This window comes from Mandrillus leucophaeus, unplaced genomic scaffold (genome assembly GCF_000951045.1).
Source record: "Mandrillus leucophaeus isolate KB7577 unplaced genomic scaffold, Mleu.le_1.0 Scaffold79, whole genome shotgun sequence".
NCBI classification, from domain to species: Eukaryota; Metazoa; Chordata; class Mammalia; order Primates; family Cercopithecidae; genus Mandrillus; species Mandrillus leucophaeus.
This window is the reverse complement of record NW_012108585.1, coordinates 3,778,106-3,793,360: the sequence shown is the minus strand read 5'-3', so window position 1 is coordinate 3,793,360 and position 15,255 is coordinate 3,778,106. Positions and strand designations below refer to the sequence as shown.

General features: G+C 50.1%; 1 long non-coding RNA gene across 1 annotated transcript; it reads left to right on the top strand.

The window, feature by feature from the left end:
* Positions 1–6,817: 6,817 nt before the first annotated feature.
* Positions 6,818–7,616, top strand: LOC105529899. The gene is made up of 2 exons (XR_001004579.1): positions 6,818–7,390; positions 7,484–7,616. It is a non-coding gene; the product is annotated as an uncharacterized LOC105529899 (long non-coding RNA).
* The last annotated feature ends 7,639 nt before the right edge of the window (positions 7,617–15,255 follow it).

Sequence of the window (15,255 nt, the reverse complement as noted above, 5' to 3'; positions counted from 1 at the left end):
GCATGTTTGTTGAGGGAGTGAAGGATGCAGCTCATCCAGGGTCTGAAAATGCCATGTGTATGACTGTGTTACCTATACGGTCAGCTACCACCCCTTGCTCCCCATCACCATTAAAGGACTTGGTCTTGCGCATCAGCCAACACTTGTGGTGCCCTGTGCTCCTGGGCGCTGGCCCTGGCTGGAGCCTGCCCTGCTCACCAGGACTCCCGGCACATCTGGCCAGCCAGCTGGGCTCTTCCTACACATCCTGCGTCTCTGTGCTTTGAGGCTCATCTACTTGGAAGAGGGGGGATGCAGTGGGAGAGACCATGATCCCCAAGTCTCACAGCCATGTCGTTACACATCCAGCCCTGATGAAAGTCCCCGAAATACATCACTTCACCATCAAGGCATCTGTGGTTGCCTTTCTGAGATGTCCTATGGCATGGATCCTGACGATGACATTCACGGCCCCCGCACCTGCTGGCTGCCCCTGAATCCCACCTTGTGCTGCAGTCAGAACCTCTTCCTGGGGGGAAGACACCCTGAAGCTCATTGAGGGGCAGTCTGGGAGATCTTCATCATTTCAACAGGAACTGTGTCCTAAATGTGAATTTGCATGAGAGGATGTGCCCACCCTGGTGCCCCACCCAGTTATGCCGGTTTCAGCTGTGAAGGGTACTTATACTGCAGGGGGCCAGGGACTTTCAGAGTTGGAAGGGACCTTAGAGAACATTGACTCAAAGTGTGGTCCCAAGACCAGCAGCACCTGGGAGCAGTGACTAGCCCTCCTGGTTTCCCAGGATTGCCCAGGTTTAATCCTGAACAGCACTCCCGTATCCCAAGAAATCCCTCTGTCCCGGGCAAGTGGGGATCATCAGTCACCCTGCCTGGGAGCAAATGCTGCAGGGTCTCACCCTAAACCTAATGAATCAGAAACCCTGGGGATGGGCCCTGAGATCTGCATTTTAACAAGTCCCGGTCCAGGTAATTCTAAGACCTGAGCAGGAGAACCACTGCTTTTCCCTGTAGGTGGGAAACCAAACATCCAGGGAGGGCAGTAGCTTGCCTCACCAAGCACAGGCAGCAAGTAAAGGGCAGAGCCAGAAAGAGGGTCGGGACCCCACTGTGTGGCACCGCTGCCCCCATCTCAGTCCACAAGCTCGGGAAGTTAACCAAATCAGTCAGCCCGTTAAATAAGATGCTGAGAAGCACCCAGGCCAACTGCTGTGGTCCGTGGATACTGGGCTTTGCCCTGGGGGTCTGGGAAGGTGGGAATAGCCACCTTCAGAGAGGGTAGAGTCCCCCTGAGTCCTGCAGTATTTGGACAGAGTAGCAGGGGTTTCAGATTCAATCCACAGTCTGAACAAAGGACCAAAGGGAGGACAGAGGCGTGCCTTTTAGAGGCCAAAGAAGAGATCAGCATCGTGAGGCCAGGGATCTGGGAGGTACGGTCCCTCTCCTTTGTCCTCAGAGGCTTGTCCGTGATTCTGCATCCAGCGTTGGTTACCACCCACAGTGGGAGTCTCTGCCTTGCCTGCCCCCTGCTGTTTAGCTGGTGCCCCTCAGGAACACTTCCTCCAATTGGTTCAGGAGCCCAACTCTCAACTGCTATGAGTAGAAATAACACCCACTTAGGAAGGTCAGTCGGCTTCCCAACAATCATAAGACACTCAAAGCTCAATGAAAAATGATTTGGGGGATTATCCAAAGCCCTGGCCCCTCCATTCGCTGGCAGATAAGCTCACATCAAGTGACTTGTGTTTGCTTTTCTCCTCTCCAGGGGCAGCTGCAGCCATTGTCACGCTCCCTCACCCACCTCCCCCGATATATCACTCTTCAGGCCAAAGAAAATTGGGGTACAACGAGGTCCTAGAGAGGGGAGTCCATTGGGACTGTCGGGAGGAGGGCTGGAAGTGGTGACTGGAGCTCTTCTGCTCACCTTCCTTCAGCCCTGTCCCCCTCCCCGGAGGCAGCAGAGCTAAGCAGGCTTTGAAGCCTTTCCCAGTGCACTAGGCATGCCCGAGCCTCCCTCCCTCACCACACAAAAGCACTTCCTTTCCCTGGCCTTCTAGCTGCTTCCCTCCCAGCCTTCTCATTTGAAAATATTCACCTCCAGGTCTCCGTTTCCTCTCCCTTCATGATGCATCCCTATAATCCTTATGCATCCTCCATGGACAAAAGTGAGCCCTTGCTTGGACCTCTTAGCAAGCAAGCAGTACTGTAGCCCACCCCATCCTCCTTGGCTTCCTGGACCCCGCACTCCCCTGGTTCTCCTTCTACCTCCCTCCGTTTCAATTTCCCACCTGACTGCTTCTTCCTCTGCCCACTTCTGGGGTCTTTCCTCCCCTGCCTCTTCCTGGAGCACACTGCTTGTCTGATGGGGCCTCCCTCTGTGCCAGTCAGGTGGCTGTCCCCTACTCTCCATTCCTCCGCCATCTCTTTCTCGAACTTAAGCACCACCTTCCTGGAGTTGGCATCACTTTCAGGACATTAATTTAAGTCCCCGAGCTTCACATGTAAGGCCACTCTTGACCTGACCCCTCCTAACCTTCAGTTCTCACCCACTCCATGCACACTCTGCACCAGTGGTCTCCGAGGTGGCAACAGACACTATATTGGGATACAGGAAAAACTTACTGAAATCCCTATCCCTCATTATTTTTTAACTTTAAAAACTGCAAAATGAAGTTTCGATGAATACCTGCTATATAGATGGACAATAGGACATGAATACAAATTATAAATAAGAAATTTGAGGGGGTGTACAGTCAGAAGAGCTTGGCAACCACTGCCTGCCATGGCCTCTGGTCTTACTGCCCCCACTGCAGTGCCTCTGGCACAAACATGTAGCTTAAAGAAGCTACAAGTTTGTTGTTCTCTCATGTAAACTAAGTCTGAGGTAAGCAGCTCAGGGATGAATGGCAGCTCTAAAATCATCTGAGACCCGGAATCTTTGAGCTTATTGTTACTCCCTTTTCAACCCATAGTTTTCAGCTCATGGTTCAATGTAGCTGCTTCAGCTCCAGCCATCACATCAGCATTCCAACCAACGGGAAGAAGGAAAGGGTGAAGAGAGACATGCCCCCACCACTCTAAAGATACTTCTAACTGTTAAAGACAGACAATGACATTATTAGTGACAAAGGGATTAACCCACCAGAATAATATCTTAACTCCAAATCTGTTTGTATGCCATAAAATATCTGCAAAACATATGAAGAGAATTAAATGAGGTATAGACAAATTCACACTTATAGGGAGAGTCTGTAATAGGCATCTTTCAATAGCCAATAGACCAATCAGACACCAGATCAGTAAGTATGCAGAAGATATGAAAAGTGCAGTTAACAAATTTGACCTAATCGACACATACAGAATTCTGTACCCTACAATGACAGGATTTACATTCTTTTTTTGTTTTGTTTTGTTTTTGTTTTTGAGACAAAGTCTCGCTCTGTCACCCCGGCTGGAGTGCAGTGGCGTGATTTCGGCTCACTGCAAGCTCTGCCTCCCAAGTTCACGCCATTCTCCTGCCTCAGCCTCCCAAGTAGCTGGGACTACAGGCGCCCGCCACCACAAGGATTCACATTCTTTTTGAATGAACATGAAACATATACCAAAAACTGATCCTTCTAAAAAGTTGCGTACACCGCTTCTGCTTACATACCACTCGCCGGCCAGCAGTGAATCCTGGCTATGCCTAGCAGGAAGGGAGGCTGGGAAATGTCTTTTGCTCCAGGTGACCAAGTACCCAACTGAAATGGAGATGCTCTATTCCCAGTGAAAAAGGGGAGAACAAATATTAGGGAAACTGTCAATCTCTGCCCCCTGCCCCTTCCTCCCTTGCCCTGGCAGCTCTGGTCCTGAGAGTACTGCACAGTGGGTAAGAGCTTGAGGTCAGAGCCAGGGATTCCTCATTTAACTCTGGCTTTGCCGTTTACTTGCTATGTGACTTTGGACAAGTTACTTAACCCGTCTGAACCTCGGTTATAGTGCAAGGTTATAGTGCAAAATGGGACTAGCCCTACTTCATAGGGGTATCGGAAAGATGGATCAAAATAATGCACGTAAAGCACTTAGTTCTGCATCTGGCACATGAAAGGGTTCCATAAATGTGACCTGCACAGAGAGGTTAAGTAACTTGCCCAAGGTCACACAGCCAGTAAAATGGCAAGGCTAGCTTTGAGATTCAGGCATCTGGCTCCAAGCTTTTTTGGGGCCTTTGCCACTCCCAGCACAGGGACCCACATGTGGTGGGATATTACAGGAGATGGAGCCTTGAATAGTGGGGGATAGAAAACTGCAACCATCCATGACAGACTTCTAGAGAAGTCATTTTAAAATGTGCATCTGAACTCCGATGTGCAAATTTCCTCATTCTATCTGCAAAAGATTGAATTAAGTGAGCCCCAAGGGTTCCCATTAACCCTGACATTCTGTGTTTCTATCTTTGCTACCAATAACGGCTACAATTTTACCATTAGAATTACGTTTCTCTTTGTTAAGTCCTATCTTCTGCCTGAAGTTCTTTTTTAAAAATACGATTTTCCTTTCAGGGATCCTGATCCCTTGGTCTGAGTGAGTGAATCGTGCCCTTTGCTGCAGATCGAGAGAAGGTTCTGTGTTAGGAGTCTAGTGGGACCTGGCTGGGAGGAGAGGGATGTGCAGAGGGAGGGAGACTGCAGACAGGAGCGCCCAGGCCCCCACAAATCCCTCAGCTTACTAAAAACCTATGGTGCCCAGAGGACGCTGCACCCAGTCTCTTGTCAGGGCCGACTGCAGAATGGCCACCAAACAGCTTCTGCTCCATTGCCTGGCCACCCCCATCCATTACCGTTCTTGACAGGCTTCCTTTTGTTCTCCTATATTTCTTCCACCACCCTATCTCTCAAACTAAATTGAAGAAAAATGGGTTTTGTCTTTTTTTAATGAGAAGACTAACAGTCTTAAATTACCTTCTTCAAGGTCTGCAAATAGAAATCCCAAATAAGACAGCCACCTTTTCTTTTCTCTTCTCTTCTCTCCCTGTCTCCGTGAGCCCATAAGCTTGAAATAAAAGGCAGAGCAGTGGCTCAGGGAAGTAATTTGGGCTTGGCCCAGCACCAGCCAAGGAGGCAAGAGCGAGGGGGAGGAGGGCCCGATGGGGGTTTGGGAATGATAGAGGAAGAGGTCATGGGCAAAACCAATGCCTCATTGCGTATGTTTCTGAAATAAAAGAGGTTCCCAAAATGGGGACAATTTCTTAAAGAGCAACTACTCCGTGAGTGTGCAGGTGCCCAGGGGTACAAGTACGTCCAGGTGAAAAGGAAACCACAAAGTCTTCAGACTTACTGAGGTTCAGACCGACTAGGAAGCAAATGGGATTACTGAGTACAGTGGGCCTTCTCCGCCTTTATCACCACTGTTGACGTCATACTCCCTAGAAAGTCCATTGATGGGTGTCAGGACAAGAGACAGAACATGGTGCTGGGGCAAAGAGTGGAGTTTTAGGACTGGGGTCTTAGGTTCTAGCACCAGCTCTATGGCATGTAATAATAAAAGCTAACATTAAATACTTACTATGTGCCAAGGACTATGCTAAACACGTCACATAGATTATCCCATTTAATCTTCAAAACAACCCTTTGATGTAGGTATCATTATCTCCATTTACAGATGAGGACACTGAGGGATGGGAAGTCGTGTCACTTGCCCAAAGTGGCACACATCTTGTGACAGATCAGGGTTTGAACCCAGGGAGTTAGACTCCAGAGGCTCTTAGACTTCTTCTACCAAACAGTCTGGGCCTGTCTGGACCTGCTTCCTCATCAGGGAAGTCAAGGGGTGTAGAGGCCAGGTGGGGTGGACTGGGTCATCAGTGAGGGTCTTTCCAGCACAGATGCTCTGATCTGGGATTCCTGCCACACCTGTGGAGGTGGAGTACAGGTTTCCACTGCAAAGTAGCCATGCTGAGTGTGTGTGTGTGTGTGTGCGTGTGTGTGTGAGAGAGAGAGAGAGAGTGTGTGTGTGTGTGTGAGAGAGAGAGAGTGTGTGTGTGTGTGTGTGAGAGAGAGAGAGAGTGTGTGTGTGTGTGTGTGTATGTGTCTATGACAGATAAACTTGTGTCTGGCAACTCTGATAAGACAGGGAAAGAGAATAAGAAACAACAAGGCCAGGGGAAATCTGTGGAAGATTTGTAGGTTCGACCTTTATCAAGAGGACAAAACTGGCACCTGAAGGTCTGGAAAATTCTGCCCAAATTCACCTCCACTAAGGCATCCAGTAGCCTTTGCGATTCCCTGATCTTTACTCTCTGCTGCACACCCACAGCCTCAAAGATCCCTGGCAGGACAGGCGAATAAGCCCTTCAAAGGGAACCTGGTCGAGGTGCCCTGGCTCCTGGAGGGGTGAGGTGGCTCTCGGTGATTCCCTAGTCCTGCATGTGTGCCTTCTCTAGACCCAGCAGCCATGGCCCATTACAAGACCGAGCAGGATGACTGGCTGATCGTCTACCTGAAGTATTTACTCCTTGTCTTCAACTTCCGCTTCTGGATGAGTGAATTCTGCACACACATCCCCTTTCCCGAGCACTGAATGAGTCTAGCCACCTTTGTTTTTTGTGAGTCACCACTTTGAAGTTGATTTCTTCCAAATCAAAGACCACCCATGGGCAAATTCTGCCTACTTGAAAGCAAATGTGTATGTTTGCTACTGAGGGGGAAGAAAGGAATCTGGTCTGCCGGTTGGTGTGGAGTCCGTACCACATGGCGTCTGAATAGAGGCACGAACATCACAATGAGCTTTGTGTTCTGGCCCCTCGGTACAAAGGCTCGGCTTCTTTCTTCCCTGCTAACTTGTTGCACAAGTGCCTTGTGGGAAATGTGGCTGCCTGAAATAGTGGCTAATAATGGCTTGTTTCCAACCAAAGCCCATTTGCCTTTCATGGTTAACATTCTCCAGGCCTAGGGCAGGGAAACAGAAGTCCTGGGAGCTCCGGCTGCTGCTGCCTGCAATGGAAATGGTCTCTATGGTGATTCCCCCCAGGACACCTGCCTGGGTGTTGTCTTCCACAGGACCACAGCCTGTCCACTTGGGGCAATTATCTGGACCATTAGCAGCCGAATACCACCAGTTCCCGAAAATATCCAGACGCCAGAATATAAGTATTTTGTATTACAGTCTCAGTAAATTTGGGAAGGTAGAAGAGTAAGAGTGAAGGCTTTGCAGGTCGCTGGACCTAGGCTCTGCCAGCTGCTAATGGTGTGGCCTTGGGCAACTTAAGTTCGAGGAGCCTGTTTCCCTGGCTGCAATTCAGGGATGATTGGTGTTGCATTCAATAAATGCAACATTTTGAATATCAGATATCAAATGCCTGAAAATACCACCAAATCAACCCTCGGATAAGGCAGCCGGGTTTCCTGCTACCATGGTAAGGGAGAAGACCCTTTACAGAGTCTTAGAATCATCTCAGAAAAGCAAATGCAAATGGGATATGTCTGAGTTTTGAGCATCTTTCCTGCAGGGACTTGATCAGGATTGGGAAGAGCCATGACCTAGGAGTTTGGGATGGGAAGACATGGCAAGGCAAGAGTTTTTGAAGAGTCTTGGCCAAAAGACAGTCATCAGATGCTATCTATTAAAAAATGGTACAATCTGCTGTTTGTGTAAATGTTATTTGCAAAGTCCCCGAAACGAACAATAAAATTATGTGCAGCTTTTATCTTCCTGGGCAAGAGTCTCCTGTGGAATAATAAAGCTGTGTTGATGAGGACGGTAAACTGTGTGGCATAGATGGCTTCGACTCTCAGGGACAAATCCAATAGTATGCTTAGGATTCCTACTGATGAGCAGTTCTTTTTAAGAATGACTATGTTTTTCCTAATCATAAAAGTCTTATGTGTCCACTACAGATCACCTCTAAAATATTGAAAAGTATACTAAGAAAATTAAAATTGTCCACATCTCCCTATGTTAGCTTCCCAGGGCTGCTGTAGCAAAGTGCTGTAGACTGGATGGCTTTAAGCAACAGAAATTCACTCTCTCACCGTTCTGGAGGCTACAAGTCCAAAATCAGGGCATCAGCAGAGCTGTGCTTCCTCTGGAGCTTCTAGGGGAGGGACCCTTTGTCGCCTGTTCCAGTTTCTGGGATTGGCTGGCAATTCTCAGCACTCCTTGGCTTGCAGCTGCATCCCTCCAATCTCTGAGGCTTCTGCTGTCACATGCTCCTCTCCTATGTGTCTCTGTCTTCGCGTGATGTCTTCCTCTTCCAAGAACACCAGTCATGTTGGATTAGGGTCCACCCTTCTGACCTCATTGTAACTTGACTACATCTGCAAAGATCTTATTTCCAAATAAGACCACGCTCACAGGTTCCAGGGGTGAGGATTTCAACATATCTTTGAGGGGACACAGTCCAACCCATAACACTGGCCATCCCAGGAATGGCCACTGTTGACATTCCCTCTAGACTTTGCACTGATCAAAGTGAAAGATGGTAATGACCTGCACTGTGGGAATGACAGTGGGGATAGAAATACTTGGAGTCAAGGGATTTAGGAGGTGAAATTGACAAGAAGAGGTGCCATTGGCTGGAAGAGGTGCCTGCCTGGGATATGAATCTCCTAATGGATGGTAGGAGCTCTTCATTGAAACCAGAGACTGAAGAGAGAAGTTTGGGGTCACATGGTGAGGTCAGATGTAGACATGGTGACTTTTCGAGGTGCCAGGAGATCTCCGAGCAGAGATGCCCTGTAGGCGGTTAGCTTACAGGTCTGGATCTCAGGAGAGAGTCAGGCTGGCACCCCAGACTTAGGGATTGTCCCCACCCCAATGGCAGCTGCAGTCACAGAAATAGGAGAGATCCTTTAGGGAGAGCATGGTGATCGAGAGGAAATGAGAGGCAAGAAGGAGACAGATATGGGTGTCCTCACAGGTCAGGGTGAGTCTAGGGCATCCCCACAGGTCAGGGTGAGTCTGGGGTGACCCACAGTCCCAGTTTGCCCTGAACTGAGGGAGTTCCCAGGATGTGAGACTTATAGTCTAAAACCAGGAGAACCCCAGACAAACTGATCAGTGCTTACAGTTTGATCAGGGGAGCCTGGGGCAGAACAGTCAGTGAGGTGGGAGGGAAGCCAGGGGCCCAAAAAGGTCAGCGATGTTGAGGGGTCAGGCAACATCAAGTGTTCTGAGGCCTGGAAAAGGCCACTGGGCTTAGCAACAGAGGGGCAGCTGTGGGGAAAGTACTTTCAGGAAAGCGCGGAGACGGGAGGGTAGAGGAAGTGGACTCCATGTAGACACCACCGGCTGGGCACCAGGAGAGGGCTGCACAGTAGCAGATGGGGCCAGAGGGTCATCGGCTCTTTCATCCCTAGGGCTGTCATGAGGTGCTCTGCCCAAATGTTTGTGGAAGGTCTCAGACCTTGAGCTCCTGCCTGTGCCAAGGTCCCGTAGGTGGGAGTGGGCAGCAGACACAGTGACCACGGTTGGGGAGGACTCAGGGCCTGTTTGGTGTGTGCATCCTTTTGGGGTGGGAAGGAGAGGGGCCTGTGGGTGGCAGTGCACGCAGCTGCACAGCAAGTGTGTTACTGGTGCAGTTGCCAGCAAGGGGAGCTTCCTTCATGCAACGCTCCCTGATTCCAGTTTAAAATACCCCTGCCGGGGGCCTGGCTGGCCATGGACCAGCTTCCCAGGGACCAGCTCAGCTCAGACTTTTATCCCTGGTGGAGGATGGTTGGATTTTGAAGGTTCAGGCCTCAGTCTCCAATGCAGGGGGTCCTGGCGTCCAATCTCCGAGACCTGCTGCAACCTCCTCAGGGGTAGACACTGGGCAGCCTGCTGGCCCAGTCCCTAGGGACAGAGCACCAAGTCCCTAGGAACTCACCAGAATTCCCCAGGGAGGGGGCGTTGGTCAGTGAGGATCCCTCCCAACGAGAGAAGGCTCCCTCCCACACAGACACCCGCAGCGTCCAATCGCTGTCCTCCTGGCTGAGCCTGCTGAGGTGTGAGGCACAGCACAGGGAAAACACAAGCTTCCTTTCTCCCCCAGAACAAGGTCCTCTGTAGTCTATCACCCTGCACTCTTTATCGAAACCCAGCACAGAGAGGGAAACCTGGGTTGGCCCCATGCGGTTCTGAGCCCAGCATTTGTCAGGTGCTGTTGGATGGTCCATGTCATTATTATCCTCATTTTACAGACAGAGAACAGGCCACCCAGTTCTGAATCTCACCCAAGGTCTGACAGTGATGATAAAGCTAACACTGTTCTAATACCAGGTCAGTGACGAAAATGACAATTTAAAAATTAAGTCCACAATTTGTATGAAGCACCTAGTGAGTGCCAGATGTGGGTCTGGGCCCATGGGATCTATCAGTAAACAAAGTTCTCAGTGTTCCTGGAATTTACTATGGTGGGCCTCTGTGCTTGTCCTTGCATGTGCGTCATCCTGTTAATCCTCCCAGCCCTGCCTGAGGCTGTGAATTTCTCTTAGAGCCCTACATTAGGAATGGGAAGCACTTTGCCTTGTCCTGGAGCTGTAGCCCAGTGCTGTCTAGCCCCAAGCCTGTGTGCTTAGCCACCAAGCTTTGCAGCCCCAGCTCTAAATCCCACACATTCCCAGTGTCCTTGGGGGATTCATGAATTAACGAGGCAGCACGGCATGCTGGGAAGGCTCAGACTAAAGTTTGAGTTCAAATTCAGACTCCATTATTTATTTGCCCTGGAACATTAGGTGCTACAGATTGAATTGTGTCCCCCCAAAAGTTATATGTTAGGCCCTAACCCCCAGTGTGCCTGTATTTGGAGACAGGGAGGTAAGTAAGGCTAAATGAGTCCATAGGGGCATGGTTCTGTCCTGCTAGGATTGATGGTCTTCTAAGAACAGGAAGAGAGGGAGAGCTCTCTTTTTCTCCATAGACCAGGTGAAAACAGTGCAAGAAGGCAGCCATTGCCCAGCCAGGAAGCGAGCCCCACCCAGAACAGAATCACCTTGATCTCGGACTTCCCAGCCTGCAGAACTGTGAGACAATTAATTTCCGGTGTTTAAGCCACCCAGACTGTGGCATTTTGTTACGGCAGCTTGAACTAAGACACTAGGCAAATCACTTAATCTCACTGAGCCTGTTTTTTCATACGCTAAATGAGAATACTGATACCTGTAAGAATTAGAGGTTAATATTGAGAAAAATAGTACAATTTGTGACACATACTTGGTGCTTAGCTATTATGCATGACTGTTATGATTAGACTAATGGGCATGCCTGGTCTCTTTAACGACTTTCTCTGTCCATAGTGCTGACTTTAAGACTTTTCTGATGGTGACTCATGATATGCATGGAAGCGTAAGAAATGCTTACATGAAACATTCACAAAACGAAACTTACCCTTACAGTGCATGATGCTGTGATGGTTAATACTGAGTGTCAACTTGATTGGATTGAGGGACGCGAAGTATTGTTCCTGGGTGCATCTGTGAGGGTGTTGCCAAAGGAGATTAACATTTGAGTCAGTGGACTGGGAGAGGCGGACCCATCCTCAGTGTGGGTGGGCACCGTCTAATCAGCTGCCAGCGTGGCTAGAATAAAACAGGCAGAAGAACATGGAAGGACTAGACTTGCTGAGTCTTCTGGCCTCCATCTTTCTCCCACGCTGGATGCTTCCTGCCCTCGAACATGAGACTCCAAGTTCTTCAGCTTTTGGACTCTTGGACTTACACCAGTGGTTTGCCAGGGGCTTTTGGGCCTTTGGACACAGCCTGAAGGCTGCACTGTCATCTTCCCCACTTTTGAGGTTTTGGGACTTGGACTGGTCCACCACTGGCTTCCTTGCTCCTCAGCTTGCAGATGACCTATCGTGGGACTTTACCTTGTGATCCTGTGAGTCGATTCTCCTTGATCAACTCCCTTTCATATATACATAGATCCTATTAGTTCTGCCCGTCTAGAAAACCCTAACACAGACGCACGCTGATATTTTCTCTACTAGTTTAACTCACTCTTTTTAATGTAGGTTACAACCCACTAAATTTGTTTTATCACCCAAATGGGTCACATTCCAAAGTTTGAAAAACATGGAGCAGGATTCAGGTGGCAATCCTTCCCCGTCACCCTCTCTCTGACTCCCACCGCCCCACCCCACCTAGGGTTTCAGTTAACCCACTGTTTATGGGATGATCCTGCTGAGCAGGGGAGGAACCAAAATGCCAACACCTTCATGCCTCTTTCATGACCCTAAAAAGAAAATGTGGCCCAGGCTTTCCTAGGCAGCCACCTAGGAGATGTGTTTCTTTCCCCTCCCTCTTCCTCCACGGCTCCCTGCAGCTCCCATTACCCCTGCAATGTTTTTCTCTAATTTATTATTTTAATTAGCTGCTTGGCTGTGTTCATAATCAAAACTTTTCCAGCCTCCCAGGAGCTCTGCCAGGCAATAGGAAGCACTCCGTGACTGGAGAGCCTGCCTTTGCTCCTGAAGCAGAGACCTTGCTCCTTCCCAGGGCGCCAGGAGGGCTCAGCCTACAGGGAACCGTGGGAGCCCTTAAAGGAGGCATGGGACCAAGACAGGTGGCAGAGAAGATGGAGGATGGAGCCCGGCAGGGGAATGAGGTGGCTTGGGAGCATCACTTCAGGACCCAGGGAGGCCCTGGTGGGGCCTTCGGCTCACCTCTTTGCCGGAGCTAGAAAGCCCTTCACCTCGGACAGCATCACCCCACTGAACGTAGCCTCTGCCCCTTCCTGGGCTTGCCATCTGAGGAAAAAGAGGTGAGGGACCCGGTAGCTGGTTTCTCTGCTGCACCGCTTCTTGAGATGCTGAATGGCATGGGACTCCCCACAGCCTTCGGGGCACCTCTACGCCTCTTGGCTGTCAGGGTCTGCTGGAGGACAGGGCCATGGCTGAGGGGTGTATTAGTCCATTCTCATGCTCCTATGAAGAAATACACGAGACTGGGTTATTTATAAAGAAAAGAGGTTTAATTGACTCATGGTTCAGCATGGCTAGTGAGGCCTCAGGAAACTTACAATCATGGTGGAAGGGGAAGCAAACAAGGTGGTAGGAGAGAGAGAAGTGCCAAGCAAAGGGGGAAAAGCCCCTTACAAAACCATCAGATCTCGTGAGAAGTCACTCATGAGAACAGCATGGAGGACCTGCCCCCATGATTCAGTTACCCCCCAACCAGGTCCCACCCACGACATGGGGATTATGGGAACTACAGTCCAAGAGGAGATTTGGGTGGGGACACAGCCAAGCCATATCAAGAGGGATATGTGTTCGGTCTGCTCAGGGCCGTGGCGAGTGAGGCAAGTCAGGATGAAGCTGTGGTCACCCCTCCTAGCTGCTCTTCTGTAGCTCAGGGACTCTAGATCTGCCATAGCCCAGGCACCGCAAAACTTGCTTCCTGGGCCAAGCAGCTTGGTGTGGGTCAGCAGCCCAACTGGTAAAATGGACACTAAAGTGAGCATTAGTATTCTTGAGTTCTAGACTCCATGCTTCCCCTGGCTAGCTGTGTGACTGTGGAAAAGTCACTTTTCTCTGGATCTTAGTTTCTCCATCCAGAATATAAAAGGGGTTGAACTCAATTTCCTCCTCCCTTCCTTCCTCCCTCCCTTCCTTCCTTCTTTCTTCCCTCCCACGTGTAGGACTCCATTGAAGATGCTAAGATGAATAAGGTTTAATCAAGAGGCTAAAAGAGGAAACACAAGGTAGCAAATAAAACAAATAGGCAGTGATGAGTGTAATTACAGAAACATATGCAAGACATGGCGCTGGTACAGAGGACAGAATGGTTTGCTGAGGGTGGGGCAGGGAGAGACAGCTCCAAGGAAGGTTTCCCCTGGGTACTGAGCTGGGTTTGGAAGGCGATTTTATGTTCCTTTCCAGCTCCACCCCTCGGTATGTCCCATGAGATTCTGCTCTTGTTATAAGGGTAGATGGGATTGGGGAAGAGAGAGGGAGAAGCAGTGCTCTGATTTATTTTATCAAGTGCTCTTTAAAACCAGAGAGCCAAGAAAAGAATGCCTCAAAGTGGAAAATGGTCCTTAGCATGACTAGCCTGTCCTTGAAGATTCAGTCAAACCAAGGCAACAGCAGCATGGACAGAGCCGGGGAGAAATGCCTGCCTGGTGCTCAGAAAAAGGTCACTCACGAGCAGGGTGAGCAATGGTGGCTGATGCATGCTTGCCTATGCCCTCCTGGAGAGCTCGGAAGCTCGGGTGTGGCACTGAGGTGTCATCTACCCTGCGTGTGAGTGCCAGGCTCAGCAGTGCACTATTGGGACTGCAGCCCGGGGTTCAGCTGACCCTTCTGATGTGGGAATGGGGTACCATTCTTTAAAAGCAACCGAGCCTTGCTCAGATGTGGCCTCCCAGTCCTCTCCTGAGCCCCAGGCTGTGTTTGCCAGCCCCCCTCCCTGAAATTAGACCCATTCTCCTCTCTTTCTAATGGAAATCACCCTGGTGATTGCTGGGCCTTTCCACCCATCACTGGCCCCCAACATGAGGGCAAGGACAGTGTCAGGTGTAGGCCCCACTGTGGCCGGAGAGCCTGGCATCCTCATAGCAAGTGCACAGTGGGTGTGGGTTGAAAGAAAGAACGAGAATAGCCAAGCATTGGTCTGGCGTGAAGATCCTTTCCAGGGGCTTCTTCCTAATGACCCAGAGGAAAGTCCATTGCCCTTGGGGACTGCTGGCACTTTGCAGACAGCCCCTCTGAAAATAAAAATGGCCATAAAACAGGGAAGGGGATACTCATTGCAACCCCAGGAGCTTGGCAGACAGAGAGGGGTGAGGGGAGCAGATGCCGCTATTTCCAAAGCCCCCTACAAAGCCCCATTCACCGAGTCCCACACTCACATGGGCGGCTCCTGGGTGCCAGGTGGTATGCTGGGCCCAGGGTTCTGAGGGGAGTTGGGGGAGTCTCCCACCGCCGTGCCGAGGGCTGCTGTGAGGTGAATAGTGCCATAGGCGTGCAGGAGAGGGACGAGCTCACCTGCCTGGCACAGTCAGAGCAGGTGCCGCACTGGAGATGGGGCTTAACGGGTGAGTAGGAATTCAGTGGAAAGGGAAAGGCAAAGAGAACAATGTGAGCAGGTTGGGAAGGGACAGGAGAGAGCCTCTCAGAGGCCCAGAGTTTGGTTAACTTACCCAAATCCACACCGTAAAGTCCAAGCCATAAACAGAAGAGCCTGGACTCAGGCACTGGCACTTCACCCCAGAGTTCACCCTCTTTACCACTCTACTATTGCTGCCATAGTTAGTGGGTATCCACAGTGTTTACCAGAAAAGCAACTACTTTGTTCATGGCGA